The sequence below is a fragment of the Phyllopteryx taeniolatus genome, chromosome 14 (assembly GCF_024500385.1).
Source record: "Phyllopteryx taeniolatus isolate TA_2022b chromosome 14, UOR_Ptae_1.2, whole genome shotgun sequence".
NCBI lineage: Eukaryota > Metazoa > Chordata > Actinopteri > Syngnathiformes > Syngnathidae > Phyllopteryx > Phyllopteryx taeniolatus.
In genome coordinates this window covers 25,311,905-25,329,262 of record NC_084515.1, presented here as the reverse complement: position 1 = coordinate 25,329,262, position 17,358 = coordinate 25,311,905, and the positions used below count along the sequence as shown (strand labels likewise).

At 44.3% G+C, this 17,358-nt stretch overlaps 1 protein-coding gene and 17 non-coding genes across 22 annotated transcripts in view; 17 read left to right on the top strand and 1 right to left on the bottom strand.

The window, feature by feature from the left end:
- pfkpb (phosphofructokinase, platelet b) overlaps positions 1 to 17,358 on the bottom strand; it is a 99,050-nt gene that overhangs the window by 26,187 nt on the left and 55,505 nt on the right. The window lies entirely within an intron of this gene.
- Positions 6,417 to 6,508, top strand: trnar-ucu (transfer RNA arginine (anticodon UCU)). Its single transcript is given in 2 exon segments — positions 6,417 to 6,453; positions 6,473 to 6,508. It is a non-coding gene; the product is annotated as a tRNA-Arg (tRNA).
- trnar-ucu (transfer RNA arginine (anticodon UCU)) lies at positions 7,613 to 7,704 on the top strand. Its single transcript is given in 2 exon segments — positions 7,613 to 7,649; positions 7,669 to 7,704. It is a non-coding gene; the product is annotated as a tRNA-Arg (tRNA).
- On the top strand, positions 8,199 to 8,290 carry trnar-ucu (transfer RNA arginine (anticodon UCU)). The gene is given in 2 exon segments: positions 8,199 to 8,235; positions 8,255 to 8,290. It is a non-coding gene; the product is annotated as a tRNA-Arg (tRNA).
- Positions 10,056 to 10,147, top strand: trnar-ucu (transfer RNA arginine (anticodon UCU)). The gene is given in 2 exon segments: positions 10,056 to 10,092; positions 10,112 to 10,147. It is a non-coding gene; the product is annotated as a tRNA-Arg (tRNA).
- On the top strand, positions 10,829 to 10,920 carry trnar-ccu (transfer RNA arginine (anticodon CCU)). Its single transcript is given in 2 exon segments — positions 10,829 to 10,865; positions 10,885 to 10,920. It is a non-coding gene; the product is annotated as a tRNA-Arg (tRNA).
- Positions 11,961 to 12,052, top strand: trnat-ugu (transfer RNA threonine (anticodon UGU)). The gene is given in 2 exon segments: positions 11,961 to 11,997; positions 12,017 to 12,052. It is a non-coding gene; the product is annotated as a tRNA-Thr (tRNA).
- On the top strand, positions 12,287 to 12,378 carry trnar-ucu (transfer RNA arginine (anticodon UCU)). Its single transcript is given in 2 exon segments — positions 12,287 to 12,323; positions 12,343 to 12,378. It is a non-coding gene; the product is annotated as a tRNA-Arg (tRNA).
- On the top strand, positions 12,514 to 12,605 carry trnar-ucu (transfer RNA arginine (anticodon UCU)). Its single transcript is given in 2 exon segments — positions 12,514 to 12,550; positions 12,570 to 12,605. It is a non-coding gene; the product is annotated as a tRNA-Arg (tRNA).
- On the top strand, positions 13,673 to 13,764 carry trnar-ucu (transfer RNA arginine (anticodon UCU)). Its single transcript is given in 2 exon segments — positions 13,673 to 13,709; positions 13,729 to 13,764. It is a non-coding gene; the product is annotated as a tRNA-Arg (tRNA).
- Positions 14,804 to 14,895, top strand: trnar-ccu (transfer RNA arginine (anticodon CCU)). The gene is given in 2 exon segments: positions 14,804 to 14,840; positions 14,860 to 14,895. It is a non-coding gene; the product is annotated as a tRNA-Arg (tRNA).
- Positions 15,371 to 15,462, top strand: trnar-ucu (transfer RNA arginine (anticodon UCU)). The gene is given in 2 exon segments: positions 15,371 to 15,407; positions 15,427 to 15,462. It is a non-coding gene; the product is annotated as a tRNA-Arg (tRNA).
- trnar-ucu (transfer RNA arginine (anticodon UCU)) lies at positions 15,599 to 15,690 on the top strand. Its single transcript is given in 2 exon segments — positions 15,599 to 15,635; positions 15,655 to 15,690. It is a non-coding gene; the product is annotated as a tRNA-Arg (tRNA).
- Positions 15,833 to 15,924, top strand: trnar-ccu (transfer RNA arginine (anticodon CCU)). Its single transcript is given in 2 exon segments — positions 15,833 to 15,869; positions 15,889 to 15,924. It is a non-coding gene; the product is annotated as a tRNA-Arg (tRNA).
- Positions 16,393 to 16,484, top strand: trnar-ucu (transfer RNA arginine (anticodon UCU)). Its single transcript is given in 2 exon segments — positions 16,393 to 16,429; positions 16,449 to 16,484. It is a non-coding gene; the product is annotated as a tRNA-Arg (tRNA).
- Positions 16,621 to 16,712, top strand: trnar-ucu (transfer RNA arginine (anticodon UCU)). The gene is given in 2 exon segments: positions 16,621 to 16,657; positions 16,677 to 16,712. It is a non-coding gene; the product is annotated as a tRNA-Arg (tRNA).
- trnar-ucu (transfer RNA arginine (anticodon UCU)) lies at positions 16,954 to 17,045 on the top strand. The gene is given in 2 exon segments: positions 16,954 to 16,990; positions 17,010 to 17,045. It is a non-coding gene; the product is annotated as a tRNA-Arg (tRNA).
- Positions 17,182 to 17,273, top strand: trnar-ucu (transfer RNA arginine (anticodon UCU)). The gene is given in 2 exon segments: positions 17,182 to 17,218; positions 17,238 to 17,273. It is a non-coding gene; the product is annotated as a tRNA-Arg (tRNA).

The following is a 17,358-nucleotide window of genomic DNA, read 5'->3' as shown; positions in this document are numbered from 1 at the left end:
ATTTGTCAACACAATACCTAAAAATCTCCCGAAAACTATCAAAAAAAACGACAACAAAGAATACATAGTACCCAATCTATTTAAAATTACTATACACGCACCCATTATATGTCACACTTAACTTTTGTGTCATGGAATGTCAATGGCATTCGATCGCAGGCAAAGATAATTATTATATCTGTCATGGGTGTGTTTTAGAGTTGTTGTCTTCCCCCTGTCTCATACACACATGCTCCTGAGAGCATCTTCCCCATCTGTGCCTCGTTTACCGTAATTACCCCATGCATTGCACTGTCTCATTCTTTCTGGTCGCCAGTTCGTTGTACCGCCACTGTACCATCGTTTCCATGTGAAGCAGTCACCATGCCGCCACCTGCTACCTCAGCTGCTGTCTGCCCACAGCTCTCTCGACCGGAGAGGTTCTCTGGAGAGTATGGGAATATGATGCCGTTCATCACTCAGTGCGAACTCCACTTTGAGATGCAGGCAGCTGCTTTCCCCACCGAGCGGGCAAAGATCGCTTTTTGTCATTTCCCACCTGACTGGTCGTGCGGAGGCGTGGGCTACTGCAGAATGGAGCTGCAATTCCGCCGCCTGTCATTCTTGGGCTTCTTTCGTAAACACTATGGAGCAAGTTTTTCAGTATTCCACACCAGATCGTCAGGGAGCTCGCACCCTTGTCACCTTACAACAAGGCAAGCGCAGGGTGTCAGATTACGCGATTGAGTTTCACATTCTAGCAGCTGAGAGTCATTGGAATAATCGGGCACTACTCGATGCCTTTTTTCAAGGACTAGCCCTCGCCGTCAAGGATCGTTTGGTCCCACTAGACCTGCCGACTGACTTGGACACTGTCATCGCTCTCGCCGTAAAGCTCGACAAAAGGCTTTTGGATTGCGAGCTGGACGGAGATCGGCGGAGAGATGCATCAGCGCACACCTGGAGGACGAGCCTCGGTGACCAGACAAACCAAGGCAGATCCCATGTTGCCGGTCTCAATCCACTGGCTAGCGTCACCACGGATGAACCCATTCAACTGGGCAGGTTCCGTCTCTTCCCTGAGGAACGTCAACGCCGGCTGAGGGAAGGACGGTGCTTCTACTGCGGTCAGTTGGGTCATTCCATGAGCAACTGTCACGTCAAGGTTGCCGGTAACAAGGGTACGAGAGCGGTGAGTCTAAATTTCATTTAGGAAGAACCTACCCGGGTTCTTCCTAAAGTGACACTATGCTCTCCAGATCAAGAGATTCATACATCTGTATTGATTGACTCTGGTTCTGACGCAAATTTACTCAACTCCCTCCTCATTAGACGTATGCACCTTAGAACCTTTCAAGTAAAACGCCACCACAACACCTCTGCTGCAGACGGCAGTTTTATGGGCAAGATCACTCACCGCACCCAAACACTCACATTGACATTTCCTGATTCTCACTCGGAACGCATTAGTTATCATACCATGAATTATGATCTTATTTTAGGGAACCCTTGGTTGAAATTACATAACCCTCATATGGACTGGTCCTCTGGGAATGTTATGTCATGGGGCAGCAATTGCGCCCATAACTGTTTCAAGCCTCCATGTAATGTTCAGGGATATGTTTCTAATGAAATTCCAAAGACCCAATCTGGGGATCCTGACTCAAGTGCCCACCTGTTACCATGACATTAAAGACGTTTTTTCCAAGTCCAGAGCCAAATCCCTTCTACCCCACAGACCTTATGACTGTGCAGTTGACTTGCTGCCTGAAACCACACCTCCACGGGGGAGGTTGTTCTCTCTTTCAGGGCCGGAACACAAGGCTATGAAGGAGTATGTGGAAGAATCACTGGCAGCCGGGATCATTCGCCCATCTTCATCCCCTGCGGGGATTTTTCAGGACAAGACCCTGCGACCCTGTATCGATTACCTGGGTCTCAACGAGATAACCGTGAAAAACAGGTACCCTCTTCCTCACATCTCCACCGCCTTTGAGTTCCTGGAGGGAGCCAAGGTTTTCACCAAACTGGACTTAAGAAATGCATATCATCTAGTCAGGATGAGGGAGGGGGATGAATGGAAAACAGCATTCAACACACCAACGGGACATTATGAGTATTTGGTAATGCCTTTTGGACTCACTAACGCTCCAGCTGTTTTCCAAAACCTTGTCAATGATGTCTTGCGTGACATGTTGAATGTGTATGTTTTTGTCTATTTGGACGATATTTTGATATTCTCCCCGGATGAGGAGACTCACATTATTCATGTCCGGTCTGTCTTGCAGCGGTTACTGCAGAATTAACTTTATGTCAAGGCTGAGAAATGTGAGTTTCACAAGGCGTCCGTTTCTTTTCTGGGTTTCATGCTGGCTCAAGGTGAAGTCAAACTGGACCCTTCCAAAGTCAATGCCGTGATTAATTGGTCCACTCCCACGTCAGGCAAGGATGTACAAAGGTTCTTAGGGTTCGCAAATTTCTACAGAAAATTCATTAGAAATTTCAGTTCTATAGCGTCGCCTTTGCATGATCTTACCTCTCCACACAGACCCTTTCTGTGGAACCCGGTTTGTCAGTCAGCTTTACAGAAACTAAAATCGAGCTTTACCTCCGCTCCCATCCTCACTTTGCCAGATGCTAAACAGCAGTTTGTGGTAGAAGTTGATGCGTCTGATGGCGGAATAGAAGCAGTGCTCTCCCAGAAATGTCTCAAGGATGGTAAGCTACATCCTTGTGCTTATCTCTCTAAAAAACTGACTCCAGCCGAGATAAATTATGACATAGGTGACCGTGAACTGCTGGCAGTCAAGGTGGCTTTGGTGGAGTGGAGGCACTGACTAGAGGGGGCACAGACTCCGTTTTTAGTATGGACAGATCACAAGAACCTTGAGTATCTTAAGTCTGCTAAAAGATTAAATGCGAGGCAGGCTAGATGGGCTCTGTTCTTTACAAGATTTAATTTTGTGTTATCCTACCGACCCGGTTCTGAAAATGGTAAGCCGGATGCTTTGTCACATATTTTCTGCGAAGAGAATTCTTTGTCCGACCCTAAGACTATTTTGCCCAAGTCATGTTTTATTTCTGCTTTTGATTGGGACGTTGGAACTGTGGTAAAACATGCTCTGAATATAACACTCTCAGCCCTGAATATTGCCCTGAAAACAGGCTTTATGTGCTTCCGACCTTAAGGGGAAGAGTCATCCACTGGGCTCACACTAACCAGATTGTATGTCACCCAGGCATTGCCAAGACGTAATCTGTGGTCGAACAGTGTTGTTCCCTCCTAATGTTAGGAGGGAACATCCCTCAATTATGTCAATGCCGGGTATGTGCTGCTAACAAGCCCGCTCATAAACGTCCTTCTGGGGAGATGCAACCTCTGCCAATACCACAGCGTCCTTGGTCAGGCATCTCTGTAGACTTTGTGACGGGATTACCGGCCTCTAAAGGAAATACCACCATTCTCACAGTTGTTGACAGGTTCTCTAAGATGGCACACTTCATTGCACTTCCGAAACTCCCCTCAGCTAAAGACAGTGCTGAGTTGATGATAAACCAAGTATTCAAGTTGCATGGTTTTCCCAAGAATGTGGTATCTGATAGGGGCCCCCTATTCATTTCATGATTTTGGAAGGAGTGTTGCAGTCTAATAGGTGCTACTGTCAGTCTGTCGTCTGGGTTTCATCCTGAAACCAACGGACAAACCGAGAGCCTGAACCAGGACCTGGAGACTGGGTTCCGATGTCTTGCTTCACAGGATCCACAATTCTGGTCTCAGAAACTGGTTTGGGTTGAGTTCTTTCACAATTCTCTCCCCTCTGCATCCACTGGTCTATCGCTTTTTCACATTGTGCATGGTTACCAACCATCTCTGTTTCCTGCCATTGCCCCAGAATCCACGGTTCCAGCTGGATTGACCTTGGTGAAACGCTCCAGGAGGACCTGGGAGCGAGCCCACCAGATGCTGCTACGCCAAAGCTGGTCCTACAAAACCGCAGTTGACCGTAGGAGGACACCGGCCCCGAACTACAAAGTGGGTCAGCGAGTTTGGCTCTGCACCAAGCATATTCCACTCCGGGTGGAGTCCAGGAAGCTCCCTCGTTCGTTGGGCCCGTCCCCATCACAAAGGTCATCAACCCTGTCACCATGAAGCTTAGACTCCCAAGGTCGATGCGGGTCCACCCTGCATTTCACGTCAGCCTGCTCAAGCCCGCCCGGGAGTCCTGGTGGAAAATCTGGTGGACTGGGAGGGCGACGGGCCTGAGGAACATTCATGGTCGCCAGTTCGTTGTACCTTGTTGTCACGTTCCAGCATTCTTTGTTTCCATGTCACCGACTCATAGTAAGGCTAAACACTGTTCTGATTATTGACCTTAACCGTCATTATTATTCGGTCTTGTTGACATATGGAGGCTGAAAAACCGTACAAAAAGAGAAAACAGTTTTCTCGTCAGTTCTCGCTCTTTCTCAAGAATATATTTTTTTTTCTCTCAAACAATTTGGCAGCTCAAAGAATTACCTGCAAAATACATCCAATCATCATCAGCAACCATTCACCAATTTATCTCACTAAAAAATTAGTCAAGTCTGGGACCCCCACCAATGGTGCTTTAACATGTCCCTATTGAAAGACCCGGATTTTGATTCTTTTGTGGGGAAGGAATGGGGCGGGTTTTTGAAATTCAACGACGACCCAAACATATCCCCATCTCTGCTGTGGGAAACCGGGAAAGCTGCACTGAGAGGTCGAAACATATCATACTTTATGTACAAGAAAAAACAAAAATTTTAAAATAGAGTTGAGGAAAAATTTAAACACCTCTCAGAAGAATATGCAATTTATCCCACAGATACGCTGAGAAACCAACTTCAAAAGGCAAAACATCAATTAGATGTTATCAAAAAGAACAGATTTTCTACAACAATAGTTAAGATATACGAACTTTGAGTACAATAATCATGAAAATTTCTTGCGAACCAACTTCAGCACAATAAAGAAAAGTCATTAATTACAGCCAGATTCAAACGGCAACTCTACACGGTCACCGCTAGAAATAAATGAACTATTTTACAATTATTATAGCAGCTTATACGCATCTTCGAACAACCCAGACCAAAAAGATATTGAAACTTTTATTAAGGATCTAAACATTCCTCAATTAAATACACAAATTAAACACGGCCGTGTTCCTTTAACCATCACAGAATTACATAATGCATTAAAAAATATGCAATTGGGACGAGCGCCTGGCCTGGACGGAATCTCCGTTGAATTCATTAAATATTTCTGGCCACTACTAGCACCTCTATTTTACAGAACAGTCAAGGAGATAAACGATAAAAGTAAAAAAAGTAGCCATATGAACACAGCTTCAATTAAATTATTACTAAAGTCAGGTCAAGACCCCGGATAATTATCGGCCTGATTAATGTAGATATCAAGATAATCTCGAAAGCCCTCACAGCGAGACTTGAAAAGGTACTCCCGTCGATAATCCACTATGACCAGACAGGCTTAATTAAAGATAGAAGTTCCACAAATAATGTCAGAAATGGAAATTCAGCTACTGGGAAATTCAGCTGTGGGTCGAAGTCGAAGAAGAAGAAGAGGTGGAAAGTGGGATCTTCGGCAGAAAGAGAAGAGGAAAGCACAGAGCCTCAAACTTTATGTGGGGACTTTGATTGTTGGGACTATGACAGGAAAATCTCGGGAGTTGGTTGACATGATGATGAGGAGAAAGGTTGATATATTGTGTGTCCAGGAGACCAGGTGGAAAGGCAGTAAGGTTAGAGGTGTAGGGGCAGGGTTTAACTTATTTTACCATAGTGTAGATGGGAACGAGACAGGGACATGGGACAGGCATTTAGGCTCTAGTTCTTGGTTTAGGTTTGGTAAGTTAGGGTAACATTCCACCAACCATCTCTAAAGGATCTGTGGCACAATAGACACCGCAGACTTCTAAGCTTGTCAAGATGAAGCAATGCAAAGCTTGTGGGTTCGAGTCCCACCAGAGTCAGCTTTGAACTGAATAGCTATTTGAGCATGATACCTTGCTCGCACTCAGGGGCACCTTGGTAAGCTTTTAGGTTCCGGTATACTTTTAGGATTGATAAATTAGGGTAAAATTTTAAATCTGACCTACATAGGCTCTGTGGCACAATCGACAGTGCAATGGACTCCTAAACTTGTCAAGATGAGGCAATTCAAAGGCTTTGTGTTCGAGTCCCACCAGAGTCAACAATTAACTGAATAGTTATTTGAGCATGATACCTTGCTACCATTCCTTGGGAAGCTTTCAGGCTCCCATTCTTGGTGTACTCCCAAAATAACCAAAAAAGGCTTTGTGGCGCAATGGACAGGCTTTTTGGCCCCCGTTAAACTTGGTAAACTTTTAGGTTTAGTAAGTTAGGGGAACATTCCCAAGCTTATCCCTAAAGGCTCTGTGGCGCAATGGACAGCGCATTGGACTTCTACGATTGTCAAGATGATGAAATTCAAAGGTTGTGGGTTCGAGTCCCACCAGAGTTGTTCTTTAACTGAATAGTTATTTGAGCATGATGCCTTGCTCCCAATCAGGTGCTACCGTTCCTTGGTGACGTTTTAGTCTCCGGTATTCTTTTAGGATTAATAAATTAGGGTAAAATTCCCAAAATGCCCTCAAAAGGCTCTGTGACGCAATGGACAGCGTGTTGGACTTCTACGATTGTCAAGATGAGGCAATTCAAAGGTTGTGGGTTTGCGTCCCACCAGAGTCAGCTTTTAACTGAATAGTTATTTGAGCATGATACCTTGCTAAAACTCATGGGCTACCATTCCTTGGGAAGCTTCAAGGCTCCCATTCTTGGTGTACTTTTAGGTTTGGTAAGTTTGGGTAACACTCCCAAAATGACCAAAAAAGGCTTTGTGGCGCAATGGACAGGCTTTTTGGCCCCCGTTAAACTTGGTAAACTTTTAGGTTTGGTAAGTTAGGGTAATTCCAAAACTTGCCACTGAAGGCTCTGTGGCGCAATGGACAGTGCATTGGATTTCTATGGTTGTCAAGATGAGGCAATTCAAAGGTTGTGGGTTTGAGTCCCACCAGAGTTGTGTTTTAACTGAATAGTTATTTGAGGGCTACCATTCCTTGGGAAGCTTTCAGGCTGCCATTCTTGGTGTACTTTTAGGTTTGGTAAGTTTGGGTAACATTCCCAAAATGACCAAAAAAGGCTTTGTGGCGCAATGGAGAGGCTTTTCGGTTCCCATTCACCTTGGTAAACTGTTAGGTTTGGTAAGTTTGGGTAATGTTCACAAAATAAACACTAAAGCCTCTGTGGTGCAATGGACAGCGTGTTGGACTTCTAAGCTAGTTAAGATGAGGCAGTTCAAAGGTTGTAGGTTCGAGTCCCACCAGAGTTGTGTTTTAACTGAATAGTTATTTGAGCATGATTCCTTGTTCCAAGGAGGCGCTACCATCTCTTGGTCAGCTTTGAGGCTCCCATTCTTGGTGTGCTTTTCGGTTCGGTAAGTTTTGGTAACATTCCCAAAATCACCACAAAAGGCTCTGTGGCGCAATGGACAGGCTTTGAGGCTCCAGTTCTTGGGAAACTTTTACGTTTGGTAAGTTAGGGTAACATTCCAAAATTGATCAATAAAGGCTCTGTGGCGCAATGGACAGTGCATTGGACTTCTAAGCTAGGCATGATGAGGCAATTCAAAGGTTGTGGGTTTGAGTCCCACCAGAGTCAGCATTTAACTGAATTGTTATTTGAGCATGATCACTTTCTCACACTCATGGGCTTCCGTTCCTTGGGAAACTGTCAGGCTCCCATTATTGGTGTACTTTTAGGTTTGGTAAGTTTGGGTAACACTCCCAAAATGACCACAAAAGGCTTTGTGGCACAATGGATAGGCTTTTAGACTCCCGTTCACAGGGATGATACCTTGCTCCCACTCAGGGGTTACCATTCCTTGTGAAGCTTTCAGGCTCCCATGCTTGGTGTACTTTTAGGTTTGGTAAGTTTGGGTAACATTCACAAAATGACCAAACAAGGCTTTGTGGCGCAACGGACAGGCTTTTCGGCTCCCGTTCTTGGTAAATTTTTATGTTTTGTAAGTAAGGGTAACATTCCCAAAATGACCAAAAAAGGCTTTGTGGCGCAATGGACAGGCTTTTCGGTTCCCATTCACCGTGGTAAACTTTTAGGTTCGTTTGGGTAACGTTCCCAAAGTATCGACTAAAGGCTCTGTGGCGCAATGGACAGCGCATTGAACTTCTAAGCTTGTCAATATGAGACAATTCAAAGGTTGTGGGTTTGTGTCCCACCAGAGTCAACTATTAAATGAATAGTTATTTGAGCATGATTCCTGTTCCCAACCAAGGGGTACCTTTCCTTGGGAATCTTTCAGGATCCGTGTACTTTTAGGTTTGATAAGTTTGGGTAACATTACAAAAATTATCCCGAAAACCTCTGTGGTGCAATGGACAGAGCATTGGACTTCTCGGCTTGTCAAGATGAGGCAGTTCAAAGCTTGTTGGTTCGAGTACCACCAGAGTCAACTTTGAACTGAATAGTTATTTGAGCATGATACCTTGCTTGCACTCATGGGCTACCATTCCTTGGGAAGCTATCAGGCTTATTAGCTTTCCCATTATTATTTTACTTTTAGGTTTGGTAAGTTTGGGTAACATTCCCAAAATGACCACAAAAGGCTTTGTGGCGCAATGGATAGGCTTTTAGACTCCCGTTCACAGGGATGATACCTTGCTCCCACTCAGGGGTAACCATTCCTTGGGAAGGTTTCAGGCTCCCATTCTTGGTTTAATTTTAGGTTTGGTAAGTTTGGGGAACATTCCGAAAATGACCAAAAAAGGCTTTGTGGCGCAATGGACAGGCTTTTCGGTTCCCGTTCACCTTGGTAAACTTTTAGGTTTTATTAAGTTTGGGTAACATTCCCAAAATATCAACTAAAGGCTCTGTGGTGCAATAGACAGCGCATTGGATGTCTTAGCTTGTCAAGATGAGACAATTCAAAGGTTGTGGGTTTGAATCCCACCAGAGTCACATTTTAACTGAATAGTTCTTTGAGCATGATGCCTTGCTCCCACTCAGGGCTGCCATTTTTTGGGAAGCTTTCAGGCTCCCATTCTTGGTGTACTTTTAGGTTTGGAAAGTTTAAGTAACAATCCCAAAATGACCAAACAAGGCTTTGTGGCGCAATGGACAGGGTTTTCGGCTCCAGTTCTTGGTAAACTTTTAGGTTTGGTAAGTTACGGTAACATTCCAAAAATGATGCCGAAAGGCTCTGTGGCGCAATGGACAGCGAATTGGACTCCAAATCTTGTCAATATGTGGCAATTCAAAGGATATGGGTATGAGTCCCACCAGAGTAAACTATTAACTGAATAGTTACTTGAGCATGATTCCTTGCTCCCACTCAGGGGCAACCTTTCCTTGGGAAGCTTTCAGGATCCCATTCTTTGTGGTTAGGTTTGGTAACTTTTGGTAACATTCCCAACATTCCCAAAATGACCTAAAAAGGCTATGTGGCGCAATGGACAGCGCATTGGACTTCTACGATTGTCAAGATGAGGCAATTCAAAGGTTGTGGCTTTGAGTCCCACCAGAGTCATGTTTTAACTGAATAGTTATTTGAGCATGATTCCTTGCTCCCACGCAGGCGCGACCATCTCTTGGTCACCTTTGAGGCTCCCATTCTTGGTGGTTTTAGGTTTGGTAAGTTATGGTAACATTCAAAAATCGACACCGAAAGGCTCTGTGGCGCAATGGATAGCGCATTGGACTCTTAAACATGTCAATCTGAGGCATTTCAAAAATTGTGGGTTCGAGTCCCTCCAGAGTTGTCTTTTAACTGAATAGTTATTTGAGCATGATGCGTTCCTCCAACTCAGGGGCGACCATTCCTTGGGAAGCTTTTAGGCTCCCATTATTGGTGTATTTAGGTTTGGTAAGTTTGGTTAAAACTCCCAAAATGACCACAAAAGGCTTTGTGGCGCAATGGACAGGCTTTTCGGCTCGTTCTTGGTAAACTTTTACATTTGAAAAGTTACGGTAACATTGCAAAAATTATCGCTAAAGGCTCTGTGGCGCAATGGACAGCGCATTGGACTTCTACGATTGTCAAGATGAGGCAATTCAAAGGTTGTGGGTTCGAGTCACACTAGAGTCGTGTTTTAACTGAATAGTTGTTTGAGCATGATTCCATACTCCCACTAAGGGGCTTCCTTTCCTTGGGAAGCTTTCAGGCTCCCATTCTTGGTGTACTTTTAGGTTTGGTAAGTTTGGGTAACATTCCCAAAATGACCAAAAAAGGCTGTGGCGCAATGGACAGGCTTTTTGGCCCCCAAAAATTCAAAGGGTGTGGGTTCGAGTCCCACCAGAGTCGTGTTTTAACTAAATAGTTATTTGAGCATGATGCCTTTCTCCCAATCAGGTGCTTCCGTTCCTTGGTAATGTTTTAGGCTCCGGTATAATTTTAGGATTAATAAATTAGGGTAAAATTCAAAAAATACTCTCAAAAGGCTCTGTGGCGCAATGGACAGTGCATTGGACTTCTATGATTGTCAAGATGAGGCAATTCAAAGGTTGTGGGTTTGAGTCCCACCAGAGTTGTGTTTCAACTGAATAGTTATTTGAGCATGATTCCTTGCTCCCACTCAGGGGCTTCCTTTCCTTGGGAAGCTTTCAGGCTCCCATTCTTGGTGTACTTTTAGGTTTGGTAAGTTTGGGTAACATTCCCAAAATGACCAAAAAAGGCTTTGTGGCGCAATGGACAGGCTTTTAGGCTCCCGTACTTGGAAAACTTTTAGGTTTGGTAAGTTAGGGTAACATTATAAAAATGACTCCTAAAGGCTCTGTGGCGCAATGGACAGCGCATTGGACTCCTAAACTTGTCAAGATGAGGCAATTCAAAGGTTGTGTGTTCGAGTCCCACCAGAGTCGTGTTTTAACTGAATAGTTGTTTGAGCATGATTCCTTGCTCCCACTCAGGGGTGACCTTTCCTTGGGAAGCTTTCAGGATCCCGTTCTTGGTGGACTTTTAGGTTTGATAAGTTTGGGTAAAATTACAAAAACTGTACCTAAAGCCTCTGTGGCGCAATGGACAGTGCATTGGACTTCAAAGCTTGTCAAGATGATGCAATTCAAATCTTGTGGGTTTGAGTCCCACCAGAGTCAGCTTTAAACTGAATAGTGTTTTGAGCATGATCCCTGACTTGCACTCAGGGGCTACCATTCCTTGGGAAGCTTTCAGGCTCCATTCTTGGTTTACGTTTGGTAAGTTTTGGTAACATTCCAAAAATGACCAAAAAAGGCTCTGTGGCGCAAAGGATAGCGCATTGGACTCCAAATCTTGTCAATATGAGGCAATTCAAAGGATGTTGGTATGATTCCCACCAGAGTAAACTATTAAATGAATAGTTACTTGAGCATGATTCCTTGCTCCCACTGAGGGGCTCCCCTTCCTTGGGAAGCTTTCAGGATCCCATTCTTGGTGTAGTTTTAGATTTGGTAACATTCCCAAAACGACCAAAAAAGGCTATGTGGCGCAATGGACTTCTCAGCTTATCAAGATGAGGCAATTCAAAGCTTGTAGGATCGAGTCCCACCAGAGTCGGCTTTTAACTGAATAGTTATTAGAGCATGATGCCTTGCTCGCACTCATGGACGACCATTCCTTGGGAATCTTTCAGGCTCTAATTCTTGGTTTAGGTTTGGTAAGTTTGGGTAATGTTCACAAAATATCCACTCAAGTCTCGGTGGCGCAATGGACAGCGCATTGGACTTCAAAGCTTGTCAAGATGAGGCAATTCAAAGGTTGTGGCTTTGAGTCCCACCAGAGTAATGTTTTAACTGAATAGTTATTTGAGCATGATTCCTTGCTCCCACGCAGGCGCGACCATCTCTTGGTCACCTTTGAGGCTCCCATTCGTGTGCTTTTAGGTTTGGTAAGTTATGGTAACATTCCAAAATGGATACCTAAAGGCTCTGTGGCGCAAAGGACAGCGCATTGGACTTGTAAACTTGTCAATCTGAGGCAATTCAAAGGTTGTGGGTTCGAGTCCCACCAGAGTTGTCTTTTAACTGAATAGTTATTTGAGCATGATGCGTTCCTCCAACTCAGGGGCGACCATTCCTTGGGAAGCTTTTAGGCTCCCATTATTGGTGTATTTAGGTTTGGTAAGTTTGGGTAAAACTCCCAAAATGACCACAAAAGGCTTTGTGGCGCAATGGACAGGCTTTTCGGCTCGTTCTTGGTAAACTTTTACATTTGGTAAGTTACGGTAACATTCCAAAAATTATGGCTAAAGGCTCTGTGGCGCAATGGACAGCGCATTGGACTTCTACGATTGTCAAGATGAGGCAATTCAAAGGTTGTGGGTTCGAGTCCCACCAGAGTCGTGTTTTAACTGAATAGTTGTTTGAGCATGATGCCTTGCTCCCAATCAGGTGCTACCGTTCCTTGGTAATGTTTTAGGCTACGGTATAATTTTAGGATTACTAAATTAGGGTAAAATTCAACAAATGCCCTCAAAAGGCTCTGTGGCGCAATGGACAGCGCATTGGACTTCTATGATTGTCAAGATGTGGCAATTCAAAGGTTGTGGTTTCGACTCCCACCAGAGTCAACTATTACCTGAATAGTTACTTGAGCATGATTCCTTGCTCCCACTCAGGGGTGACCTTTCCTTGGGAACCTTTCAGGAGCCTGTTCTTGGTGGACTTTTAGGTTTGATAAGTTTGGGTAAAATTACAAAACTGTACCTAAAGCCTCTGTGGCGCAATGGACAGTGCATTGGACTTCGAAGCTTGTCAAGATGATGCAATTCAAATCTTATGGGTTTGAGTCCCACCAGAGTCAGCTTTTAACTGAATAGTTATTTAGCATGATCCCTTGCTCGCACTCATGGGTTCCCATTCCTTGGGAAGCTTTCAGGCTCCCATTGGTGTACTTTTAGATTTAGTCAGTGTGGGTAACACTCCCAGAATGACCACAAAAGGCTTTGTGGCGCAAAGGATAGGCTTTTAGACTCCAGTTCACAGGGATGATACTTTGCTCCCACTCAGGGACTACCATTCCTTGGTAAGCTTTGAGGCTCCCATTCTTGGTGTGCTTTTAGGTTTGGAAAGTTTGGGTAACAATCCCAAAATGACCAAACAAGGCTTTGTGGCGCAATGGACAGGCTTTTCGGCTCGTTCTTGGTAAACTTTTAGGTTTGTTATGTTAGGGTAACATTCCAAAAATGATACCAAAAGGCTCTGTGGCGCAATGGACAGCGCATTGGACTCCAAATCTTGTTAATATGAGACAATTAAAAGGATCTGGGTATGAGTCCCACCAGAGTAAACTATTAACTGAATAGTTACTTGAGAATGACTCCTTCCTCCCACTCAGGGGCTACCTTTCCTTGGGAAGCTTTCAGGATCCCATTCGTGGTGTTGTTTTAGTTTTGGTAACATTCCCAAAATGACCAAAAAAGGCTATGTGGCGCAATGGACTTCTCAGCTTATCAAGATGAGGCAATTCAAAGCTTGTGGGTTTGAGTACCACCAGAGTCGGCTTTTAACTGAATAGTTATTTGAGCATGATGCCTTGCTCGCACTCATGGACGACCATTCCTTGGGAATCTTTCAGGCTCTAATTCTTGGTTGAGGTTTGGTAAGTTTGGGTAATGTTCACAATATATCCACTCAAGTCTCTGTGGCGCAATGGACAGTGCATTGGACTTCTACGATTGTCAAGATGAGGCAATTCAAAGGTTGTGGGTTCGAGTCCCACCAGAGTCGTGTTTTAACTGAATAGTTGTTTGAGCATGATGCCTTGCTCCCAATCAGGTGCTACCGTTCCTTGGTAATGTTTTAGGCTACGGTATAATTTTAGGATTACTAAATTAGGGTAAAATTCAACAAATGACCTCAAAAGGCTCTGTGGAGCAATGGACAGCGCATTGGACTTCTATGATTGTCAAGATGTGGCAATTCAAAGGTTGTGGGTTTGACTCCCACCAGAGTCAACTATTACCTGAATAGTTACTTGAGCATGATTCCTTGCTCCCACTCAGGGGTGACCTTTCCTTGGGAACCTTTCAGGAGCCTGTTCTTGGTGGACTTTTAGGTTTGATAAGTTTGGGTAAAATGACAAAACTGTACCTAAAGCCTCTGTGGTGCAATGGACAGTGCATTGGACTTCGAAGCTTGTCAAGATGATGCAATTCAAATCTTATGGGTTTGAGTCCCACCAGAGTCAGCTTTTAACTGAATAGTTACTTGAGAATGACTCCTTGCTCCCACTCAGGGGCTACCTTTCCTTGGGAAGCTTTCAGGATCCCATTCGTGGTGTAGTTTTAGTTTTGGTAACATTCCCAAAATGACCAAAAAAGGCTATGTGGCGCAATGGACTTCTCAGCTTATCAAGATGAGGCAATTCAAAGCTTGTGGGTTTGAGTACCACCAGAGTCGGCTTTTAACTGAATAGTTATTTGAGCATGATGCCTTGCTCGCACTCATGGACGACCATTCCTTGGGAATCTTTCAGGCTCTAATTCTTGGTTGAGGTTTGGTAAGTTTGGGTAATGTTCACAAAATATCCACTCAAGTCTCGGTGGAACAATGGACAGCGCATTGGACTTCAAAGCTTGTCAAGATGAGGCAATTCAAAGGTTGTGGCTTTGAGTCCCACCAGAGTCATGGTTTAACTGAATAGTTATTTGAGCATGATTCCTTGCTCCCACGCAGGCGCGACCATCTCTTGGTCACCTTTGAGGCTCCCATTCGTGTGCTTTTAGGTTTGGTAAGTTATGGTAACATTCCAAACTGGATACCTAAAGGCTCTGTGGCGCAATGGACAGCGCATTGGACTCCTAAACTTGTCAATCTGAGGCAATTCAAAGGTTGTGGGTTCGAGTCCCACCAGAGTCGTCTTGTAACTGAATAGTTATTTGAGCATGATGCGTTCCTCCAACTCAGGGGCGACCATTCCTTGGGAAGCTTTTAGGCTCCCATTATTGGTGTACTTTTAGGTTTGGTAAGTTTGGGTAACATTCCCAAAATGACCTCAAAAGGCTCTGTGGTGCAATGGACAGTGCATTGGACTTCTATGATTGTCAAGATGAGGCAATTCAAAGGTTGTGGGTTTGAGTCCCACCAGAGTTGTGTTTTAACTGAATAGTTATTTGAGCATGCTTCCTTGCTCCCACTCAGGGGCTTCCTTTCCTTGGGAAGCTTTCAGGCTCCCATTCTTTGTGTACTTTTAGGTTTGGTAAGTTTGGGTAACATTCCCAAAATGACCAAAAAAGGCTTAGTGGCGCAATGGACAGGCTTTTTGGCCCCCGTTAAACTTGGTAAACTTTTAGGTTCGGTAAGTTAGGGTAACATTCCAAAACTTGCCACTAAAGGCTCTGTGGCGCAATGGACAGCGCATTGGACTTCTACGATTGTCAAGATGAGGCAATTCAAAGGTTGTGGGTTCGAGTCCCACCAGAGTCGTGTTTTAACTGAATAGTTGTTTGAGCATGATGCCTTGCTCCCAATAAGGTGCTACCGTTCCTTGGTAATGTTTTAGGCTCCGGTATAATTTTAGGATTACTAAATTAGGGTACAATTCAAAAAAATGCCCTCAAAAGGCTCTGTGGCGCAATGGACAGCGCATTGGACTTCTAAGATTGTCAAGATAAAGCAATTCAAAGGTTGTGGGTTCGAGTCCCACCAGAGTCGTGTTTTAACTGAATAGTTGTTTGAGCATGATTCCTTGCTCCCACTCAGGGGTGACCTTTCCTTGGGAAGCATTCAGTATCCCGTTCTTGGTGGACTTTTAGGTTTGATAAGTTTGGGTAAAAATGCAAAAACTGTACCTAAAGGCTCTGTGGGGCAATGGACAGCGCATTGGACTCCTAAACTTGTCAAGATGAGGCAATTCAAAGGTTGTGGGTTCGAGTCCCACCAGAGTCATGTTTTAACTGAATAGTTATTTGAGCATGATAGCTTGCTCCCAATCAGGTGATTCCGTTCCTTGGTAATGTTTTAGGCTCCGGTATAATTTTAGGATTAATAAATTAGGGTAAAATTCAAAAAATGCCCTCAAAAGGCTCTGTGGTGCAATGGACAGTGCATTGGACTTCTATGATTGTCAAGATGAGGCAATTCAAAGGTTGTGGGTTTGAGTCCCACCAGAGTTGTGTTTTAACTGAATAGTTATTTGAGCATGCTTCCTTGCTCCCACTCAGGGGCTTCCTTTCCTTGGGAAGCTTTCAGGCTCCCATTCTTGGTGTACTTTTAGGTTTGGTAAGTTTGGGTAACATTCCCAAAATGACCAAAAAAGGCTTAGTGGCGCAATGGACAGGCTTTTTGGCCCCCGTTAAACTTGGTAAACTTTTAGGTTCGGTAAGTTAGGGTAACATTCCAAAACTTGCCACTAAAGGCTCTGTGGCGCAATGGACAGCGCATTGGACTTCTACGATTGTCAAGATGAGGCAATTCAAAGGTTGTGGGTCCGAGTCCCACCAGAGTCGTGTTTTAACTGAATAGTTGTTTGAGCATGATGCCTTGCTCCCAATAAGGTGCTACCGTTCCTTGGTAATGTTTTAGGCTCCGGTATAATTTTAGGATTACTAAATTAGGGTACAATTCAAAAAAATGCCCTCAAAAGGCTCTGTGGCGCAATGGACAGCGCATTGGACTTCTACGATTGTCAAGATAAAGCAATTCAAAGGTTGTGGGTTTGAGTCCCACCAGAGTTGTGTTTTAACTGAATAGTTATTTGAGCATGCTTCCTTGCTCCCACTCAGGGGCTTCCTTTCCTTGGGAAGCTTTCAGGCTCCCATTCTTGGTGTACTTTTAGGTTTGGTAAGTTTGGGTAACATTCCCAAAATGACCAAAAAAGGCTTAGTGGCGCAATGGACAGGCTTTTTGGCCCCCGTTAAACTTGGTAAACTTTTAGGTTCGGTAAGTTAGGGTAACATTCCAAAACTTGCCACTAAAGGCTCTGTGGCGCAATGGACAGCGCATTGGACTTCTACGATTGTCAAGATGAGGCAATTCAAAGGTTGTGGGTTCGAGTCCCACCAGAGTCGTGTTTTAACTGAATCGTTGTTTGAGCATGATGCCTTGCTCCCAATAAGGTGCTACCGTTCCTTGGTAATGTTTTAGGCTCCGGTATAATTTTAGGATTACTAAATTAGGGTACAATTCAAAAAAATGCCCTCAAAAGGCTCTGTGGCGCAATGGACAGCGCATTGGATTTCTAAGATTGTCAAGATAAAGCAATTCAAAGGTTGTGGGTTCGAGTCCCACCAGAGTCGTGTTTTAACTGAATAGTTGTTTGAGCATGATTCCTTGCTCCCACTCAGGGGTGACCTTTCCTTGGGAAGCATTCAGTATCCCGTT